General features: G+C 44.1%; 1 protein-coding gene across 3 annotated transcripts in view; it reads left to right on the forward strand.

Annotated features, from left to right (window-relative positions):
• LOC118663088 (zinc finger protein 682-like) overlaps positions 1 to 2,660 on the forward strand; it is a 28,444-nt gene extending 25,784 nt beyond the window's left edge. For all 3 annotated transcript variants that reach the window (XR_004969989.1, XR_004969988.1, XM_036322434.1), the window contains one exon: positions 1,097 to 2,660. The gene's annotated coding sequence lies outside the window, so the exon portion shown is untranslated. The remainder of the gene's footprint in view (positions 1 to 1,096) is intronic.
• The last annotated feature ends 6,460 nt before the right edge of the window (positions 2,661 to 9,120 follow it).

Genomic DNA, 9,120 nt, shown 5'->3' on the forward strand with positions numbered 1-9,120 from the left:
GCACATATGCCCATTGAGTATCTTCCAGTCTATCACCATGGGCCCAGGATTTCTAGCTGGGCAGAGCTTATAGTAAAAACCCAGTGTCCTGTACTGGATCTTGCACATGCTGGTTAATATGAGAGTTTATGTGCATATGTTGGCTCAGAAGAACAACACAGATATCACATAAAGTATAGATATTGGATACTGTCCTGTACTTCCTAAATAGCTATATGCTTACTGTATGCAGCATTTATATCTACTACTGAAATTTTGTGTTGAGAACTTACTATCTGGGGAGTTGTTCCACCATTTTTATTCTGTACAGCCCAAAGCACAGGGCTGAACACATTCATAGGAACAGTATCTTAGCTAGATGGGTGTTGCTCCGTTTTCTGGTATAAAGGTGAGGAATTCTGAGGAGGTCTAGCAATGCAAATGACAGATAAATCAATTTTTTCTATTCAGCTAGTCATTGCAAAAACAATGAAGCATTCATGGTGCTTACTGTGCAGGAACTTACAGTCTAGAGCAAATGACTAAATGGTTGAATTCAGGATTGTGGGGTCAGTGCCAGGAAGAGATGGTCCGCTGGAGTCTGGCTTATTTTTGGTCAATTTCCTTTTCCTATTATGGGAGAACTGATGTCACTTTTTGAAAGGCTATCAACAGGAAGAAGAGGTGTGTTTATTTTTAGTAGTAGTATTCATATTTCTATTTCTTTTACATAGTTAAATACAAAATAGTTTCAAATACAATAGTCTCAAAAACCCCTCTATGTGTATTCATGAAATTGTATGTTATGCTTTAAAATACACTATTAGTGCCACACTGGCATGGCTCAGTAGTTGTGCATCGACCTATGAACCCAAAAGTTCATGGTTCAATTTCTGGTCTGGGCACATGCCCGGGTTGCAGGCTTGATCCCCAGTGTGGGGTGTGTAGAAGGCAGCCAATCAATGATTCTTTCTCATCATTGATGTTTCTATTTCTCTCTCCCTCTTCCTTTCTCTCTGAAATCAATAAAAAAATATTAAAAAAAATTTCAATACACTATTAGGTTGAACAGAATAAAATAATACAAACCATAAAAGTTAAGTTTTTTTGTGTGCAGGCCTAGGAAAGCCAAAGCTGAAAATAAGAAGCAAGAAGGGAAGTGGAGGACCCACTGTCTGCCTCACAGGTGCCCACAGCCATCCCTTCTGGGTTTTGTCCAGGTCCACAGGCATGTGGCATTTTATACAACAAGAAACAACTCTCAGAAAGAGAAACTAAAAAAATCAATCCCGTTTACCATTGCAGTAAATAAATAAATAAATAAATAAATCAATCAAGTAAGTAAGTATCTAGTAATAATCTTAACCAAGGAGTTAAAAAGCCTCTACTTGGAAAACTATAGGACACTGGAAAAAGAAATAGAGGAAGATACAAACAAGTGGAAGCATATACCGTTTCATTGATTTTAAGAGTTAACATCATTAAAATGTCCATACTACCCACAAGTAATTTCTAGATTCAACACAATATGTATTAAAATACAAATGGCAGAGTTCACAGATCTGGAACAAATTCCAAAAATTCCTGTGGAACCAAAAAAGACTCCATATAGCCTTAGCTATCTTGAGAAAATAGAACACAGTTAGAGGGATGACCACATGGGATATCGAACTATACTACAAAGCCATTGTCATAAAAAAAGCCTGGTACTGGCACAAGAACAGGCATATACAGTAATGAAAAAGAACACACCCCAGAAAATAACCACACCATATAGTTTTGACTAATGAGGTGAGAGCATACAGGGAGTATAGACAGTCTCTTCAATAAATGGGAAAATTGGATGGTACATGCAAAACAAAAAAATGCAATGACCATCAAATTTGTATCATACACAAGAATAAACTGAAAAATGAATAAAATATTTTAATGTAAGCCACACAACCAGAAAAATCCTAAAAGAGAACAGAGGCCATAATATCTCAGACCTCTCACCAAGCAGTATTTTTGCTGATACATCTCCTAGGTTAGGGAAACAAAGGAAAAATATATGAATGGTACTATATCAAACTAAAAAGCTTCTGCACAGCAAAATAAACCATTGGTGTGTGAAAAGGGAACCCACTGTATGGGAGAGCATATTCTTCAATGATACATCTGGAAAGGGGTTAATTTCCAAAACATATAAAGAACTTACACAACTCAACACCAGGAAGTCAACCCAAATAAAAATTTGAGCAAAGGTCCTGGATAGACACTTCTTCAAAGAGAATATACAGATGACCAATGGGTATAGGAAAAAATGATTAACATCAGTAATCTTCAGAGGAATGCAAATTAAAACAACAATGAGGTATCACCTCTCACCTGCCAGAATTGCTACGCATCAATAAATCAACAAGTGCTGATGAGGAGGTGGAGAAAAAGGAACCCTAGTTCACTGCTGGTGGGAATGCAGACTGGTGCAGCCACTGTGGAAAACAGTATGGAGTTTTCTTAAATAATTAAAAATGGAACTGCCTTATCATCCAGCCATTCCACTTATGGGAATATACCCTTAGAATCTTAAAACACCATCAGAAAGAATATTTGCACCTTTGTGTTCATAGCAGCATTATTTCCAATAGCTAAGATCTAGAAACAGCCCAAGTGCCCATCATTAGATGAGTGGGTAAAAAATCCTGTGGTACATTTATACCATGGAATACTATGCAGCAGTAAAAAATAAGGCTCTCTTACCTTTTGGGACAGCATGGAGGAACCTGGAGGTTATTATGCTAAGCGAAATTAGGCAGTCAGAGAGTGACAAATATAACATGATCTCACTCATGTGCAATCTACTGAACAAAATAAACCGATGAACAAAATAAGTCTTGGAGACATGGCTACATGAAACACAGACTGACAGATGGCAGACGGGAGGGTGTTAGGAGGGATGAGATTAATCAATGAGCATATATGAATAGTCCATAGACACAGAAAATAATGTATTGAAGGCCTGGTGTAGGGCAGGAGATGGGTTGAGGGTGGCAAAGGGGGAAATCTGTAATACTTTAAAAAATAAAGATAAGTTTAATAAATAAATATATGAAGGACAGAATTGAACTTCTGTGTGCTCATAGGCATGTGAGGCTGCTTTGTCGAGGACAGTAATCTGAAAATTGCCATGGCAAAGCAAATTCTTGGTCTGAGAGCTGTTTTTGAAGGCAGCTGAACTAAAAGTTATTCTGTTAAGCTTTCCAAGCTTCATTAGGCAGAGGGGCCAATGAGTGCTGAAACCACCATGTTAGAATGAAGTATAGAATCAGATTCAGGAGACATCACAGGGGTCACTCCAAGTAAGGAGCTGATGGGTGCCTTGTGTATTTATATTACACATGGTGATTCTGGGGCGGCGGGGGGTGGAGGAGGTGGGTAGCCCCTGATCCCCCATCTGTTGTTAGGTCATCTGTATTGTTGGAAGTGCCAGACTCAAGTCTGAGAAGTTCCCCAGGTGTGCACATGTGAAGGTTTTGGCAAAAGGAAAAGGAATTAATGGTTGAGGGTGTACAGCCTGGAAGTACCAATGCCAGTATGAGGGAGGACTGATTCATGCTACGCATCCTGCTCCCAGCTCGGCTGAACTCTGAACTTTGGGACGTGGGCTTGGTTGAGATGGGAGTCAGTGCTGGTGAAGGGGGAGCATGTGACGGCAGGATTTGGATTTGCCCCTGGGTGGGGCCCTTGTGGGTCAGACATGCTCATGTCCAGCCTTTGGAGGGGCCTCTAATGGCGCCGGCACTGTGGTGAGTTATAAAAAGAGTATGTCTGGTCAAGGAGGGCAGGGCGTATTGTGGGCCTGGACGAATGAGGGGCCAAAGGAGGCGTGAAATCTCTGTGTCCTTAGGCCACTCTGTCCTTGGGGAAACACAAAGGTGACAGATGAGAAAAGGGCTCTAAAATTAAATGTGTGGACATGGGAAACATGATGGAATTTTAGGCTCTAGTGCATTTGCAAGAACCATTTTGCAATTATTCACCTGCAGTGAGAATGTTTAACCATGGTGGTACACAACCTCATATCCCAGGAGCACCCAAATGACCATGTCTGCACAAGTAAACAATCCACATTCCACGGTGCATGTGAGAGCAGGAGACAGAAACCTTCCACTCTGTCACTGTATAAAGAGGCAGTGTTTCAATAGGGTGTTTTAGTCATAATCACCATCAGACCTGTGTTTTAGGCATGCAGTACATCTCCTTCTAGAGGTATGAAAGCATAACATTCATTACTGTTGATTAAGAATGCAGTTTCATTCCTAGCCAGTTTGGCTCAGTGGATAGAGTGTTGGCCTGCGGACTGAAGGGTCCCAGGTTCAGTTCCGGCCAAGGGCACATGCCAGGGTTGCGGGCTCGATCCCCAGTGGGGGGTGTACAGGAGGCAGCCAATCAATGATTCTCTCTTATCAATGGTGTTTCTATCTCTCTCCCTCTCTTCCTTCCTCTCTGAAATCAATAAAGAAATATATTTTTTAAAAAAGAATGCAGTTTCATTAATAGAATGTCTGATACAATGGCATTTGTGTGACTATTGAACCAAGTACAGACTTAAAAATTTTTTTTTAAATAGCCCTGGTGTTTTGGCTCAGTGGATAAAAAAAAAATCCAGTTCTTTCATTGATATAAAAGAACCTCTTTCTTTACAATCGTAGAGTGCCTACTTTGTACTACCATTATTCTATGGACATTTTTATGAAGAGACAGTCCTTTCCCCACTGTATGCTCCTGTATGTTCTTGGATCCTGTGTTGTGTACAGCTTTCTCCATCTGGTTTGGTTGGTATGACAGGTGCAGGGAGCAGGATTTGAGACTTTTCTTGCTGTTTCCTGCTGTTTTGCTTTTAGGTTTTTTTTTATTATTATTATTGTTTTTACTGGAAGAAGTCACTGTTGAGTGGCTAGCACTCAAGGGCTCCTGACAGCCCCTAGCCAGGGCTTCCCACAGCCTGGATTCCTCAACCTTTTCTTTTCATATATATATATATACTAGAGACCCGATGCACAAAATTCATGCAAGGGGCTTGGCCCTTGCTACTGTGGCGGTTTGCCTTGACCCTCGCAGCCCTGGCTTTGTCTGGAAGGATGTCCAGAAGGTCATTTGGCTGTCTGGTATAATTAGCATATTAAGCTTTTATTATCTATACTAATAAAAGGGGAACATGCAAATTGACCATCCCTCCGCTATGCCCACCAGCCAATCAGGGTGAGTATGCAAATTAACTAAACAAAGATGGAAGTTAATTTGCATGCACAGGCACGGAGGGAAGACTGAAGGCACCTGCCCCAGCAAAGACTGAAGGCTGAAGACTGAAAAAGACTGAAGACTGAAGAGGCTTGGCTTCTCCGCTGCACCTGGTGTCAATTGCCCCAGAGGTGATGGCGGCTGCAGGCCCTGGGACCATCATTGCAGGGCGAGAGCAGAGTGGGTGGCTTGGAGAACTTTGCAGAGTGGGAGGCCGCCAGGAGGAGAGGAGAACAAGAGAGCTGGCGGCTTGGAATTAATTCACAGAAGAAAAAAAATATCATGGAAAAGAAATAGGTGTGACCTGTTTAGATTAAAGTAATCAGGTACACCTTCTCGGTGATGGTGATGGTAACATGTGAGATAGAACAGAGTGTGAAACTGCCTGGGGTCAGAAGCAGCATGTGGCCCCCAAGGGTGTAAGGAGTCCAGTGAGTGAGAGCAGCCAGGGAGTGGGAGATGGGTGGGAAATTAGGTGAAAGAGGGAGCAGAGGCCAGATGCCCACCATGGTTTATTCAGATAAATCTTAAAATAATTACCTTGGCATGCCCAGCCTACATGGCTCAGTGATTGAGCATGGACCTATATACAAGGAGATCAAGGTTCAATTCCCTGTCAGGGCACATGCATGGGTTGATCCCTGGTAGGAGGCATGTGCAGGAGGCAGTCGATCACTTGATTCTCTGATGTTTCCAGCTCTCTCTCCCTCTCCCTTCCTCTCTGAAATCAATAAAAAAATATTTTTTAAAAATTACCTTGCAGCCTGAGTTTTCCCTAAGTCATGTTTAGTTATGTTAACCATTATCATTCCAGGATTACGCGGCGTCTGTGAATGGGATTAACCAGCATTCCACCCAGGTGAACACTGTAATTTGTTGATAAGAATGTAGTTACAATAGGTTGTAGTAATCTACGTGACCCTTGATGTTCGCTAAGGTATGTCAGAACATTGTACTAGGGCTAAACAGTATACTTTGCACTTAAAAAGAAAGTGTTTTCATAATATTTTTTCAGAAAAATAATGTTTATTAGTGTAAGTTGTGAATTTAATAATCCTATACTTTGTTGTCTATGTATGCACACACACACATAAAATTGTTATGTGGGCATAAATGAGTTGATGGAAGATAAATTAAGATTACATATATCATTACCTAGCCCAGTCCTGGACTTATATTTAGTAATATTAGTTTATTTCCTTCATCTTTTACATGTCAGGCACTGCATTAGACACTTTATTTGTATCTTACATAAGACAGTAAATTTATTTTATTTTGCCTTCATCCACATAAGAATGGGAAATATAAAATTATTTTCAAGTCTCACAAGTAACATTATTTTATACTATAAAAGGAAGTGTCTAAAATACCCTGGAAATGTAAGCCAAAATGAAATACATAGCAAGAAGATTTTATAATTTTCTATAGGAACGCTATGAACAAATGTATGCCAGTAATATAGATGACTTCCACAATTGGTGTAAATTATTATACACAGTGGGGCAAAAGTAGGCTTATAGTGGTTCATATGGAAAAAGACATGCAGGTTATGATTATTACAATAGCTTTTTTAACTCTGTTTTGCATATTCACAACCGTAAATCTACTTTTGCCCCACCCTATACATAGGAGGTTTTTACAACAGCCTGGTAACACAGCCAGTTTTTCCCTACCTACAACCTCTTGCCCATCACCTGAGGCAAGGGCGCTCAATCTTGGCTGCTTATGAGGATCACCCGGAGAGCTCTTAAAGTCTCCATGACCAGGCCTCTTCTGAGATCAAACTCAATCTCAGGGGCAGGGGCCTGGCATGTCTGCCTTGAAAGCTCCCTGGGTGGTTTCAGTTGGGCAGGCAAAGTTGAGAATCACTGTGCTAGGGTCCTCTGTGTAGCAATAGAGGGCTATCTTCAAAACTGCATGCACTTGGCTTTTCAAAAAATGTCTGTCCCTTTTCAAATCCTACTCTGCTTTCAAGTCTTCAAAGAATTGGCAGCTGCATTGTGAAGCCTTCCCATTTGACACAGCCTTTGACATTCAATCTGCTCTGTGCATAGCTTTATTATAGCTCACACAGAAACAGTCATTCCTAATGGGAGGAAAAATGAAATATTAAACTGAAGGCAAGTTCCTTGAGGGCAGGGAGACAGATGGATAGATGATAGGTAGATAGACAGATAGAGGTATCCTATATAATAAGACCCTAATATGCAAATCAACCAAATGACAGAATGACCGGTTGCTATGAGCAGGTCCTAAGCTGGAAGGTGGATATCTCCTGAGGGGTCCTGGACTGACAGAGGGTGCAGGCCAGGCTGAGGAACCTCCTCCACCCCCCCAGCCCCCAGTGCACAACATTTGTGCACCGGGCCTCTAGTCCTAATAAAAGAGAAACATGGTAATTGGCATAAGACCGCTACCCTTCCCATTGGCTAATCAGCAAGATATGCAAATTAACTGCCATCCAAGATGGCGGCCTGCAGCCAGGCAGCTTGAAACTAACATGAGGCTTGCTTGCTTCAGTGAGGGAGGACTCCAACGTTCCCCGCCTGCCTTGCCGGTCTCTGAGCTTGCAGTTTAAGAAACATTGTAACAAATATAGAAGCTAAACAAAACCCCAGAAACCTGCTTTCAGTGAGCCCGGGATCTCAGAGCTGGAGTTATACATTGTTTCGATTATAGAACCGAAACAAACCAGATACCTGCTTTCAGGAGCAGAGGCCTCAGAGCTGGAGCCAGAGCTAAAGCTGGCCCAGAATAAAAAAAAAAAAGAAAGAAAAAAGGAGCAGTTGGGAGCTTCAGTTGGCCTGAAAACAGCCCTCAGCCCCTCACCCAGACTGGCCAGGCACCCCAGTGGGGACCCCCACCCTGAAGGGTGTGTGACCAGCTGCAAACAGCCATCATCCCCTCACCCAGGCTGGCCAGGCATCCTTGTGGGGACCCCCACCCTGATCCAGGACACCCTTCAGGGCAAACCAGCCAGCCCTACCCATGCACCAGGCCTCTATCCTATATAGTAAAAGGGTAATATGCCTCCCAGCACCAGGATCAGCGGAGCCGAGAGGCCTTGCGGCACCGGGATCAGTGTGACGGGGCAGTGCCCAAACCCCCTGATCGCCCTGCGGCTCTGTGTGTGATAGGGGGCGGGGCCACAACCTCCCTATCCTCCCTGCTCTGTTCGTGACGGGAAGGCGCCCCAACCCCCTGATCAGCCCTGCTCTGTGCCTGATAGGAGGGAGCTCCCCAACCCCCTGATCACCCTGCGGCTCTGTGTGTAACAGGGTGCGGCGCCTCAACCCCCTGATCAGCCCTGCTCTGTGTGTGACAGGGTGTGGTGCCGAACGCCCCCCCCCCCACGGGCCCTGCTCTGTGTGTGATGGGGTAGAGCCATAACCTCCCCATCGGCCCTGCCCTGAGTGTGACAGTGGCAGTGCCCCAACCCCCTGATCGGCCCTGTTCTGTGGGTGATAGAGGGCGGCGCCCCAACCCCCTGATCCGCCCTGCGCTGAGTGTGACAGGGGGCGGTGCCCCAACTCCCCTATCGGCCCTACTCTGTGAGTGACAGGGGGGAGCTCCTCAACCCCCTGATAGGCCCTGCTCTGTGCATGACAGGGGGGAGCTCCCCAACCCCCTGATTAACCCTGCTCTGTGCGTGATAGGGTCCGGAGCCCCAACCCCCCTGATGGGCCCTGTTCTGTGCGTGACATGGGGTGGTGCCGCAACCTCCCCATCAACCCTGCCTTGAGTGTGACAGGGGGCGGTGCCCCAACCCCCCAATCGGCCCTACCCTGAGCGTGACTGAGGGTGGCATTGCAACCTCCCAATCTGCCCTGCTTGAGCCCGACCAGGGGCTGCACCTAGGGA

This window comes from Myotis myotis, unplaced genomic scaffold (genome assembly GCF_014108235.1).
Source record: "Myotis myotis isolate mMyoMyo1 unplaced genomic scaffold, mMyoMyo1.p scaffold_m19_p_9, whole genome shotgun sequence".
In the NCBI taxonomy this organism is placed as follows: domain Eukaryota; kingdom Metazoa; phylum Chordata; class Mammalia; order Chiroptera; family Vespertilionidae; genus Myotis; species Myotis myotis.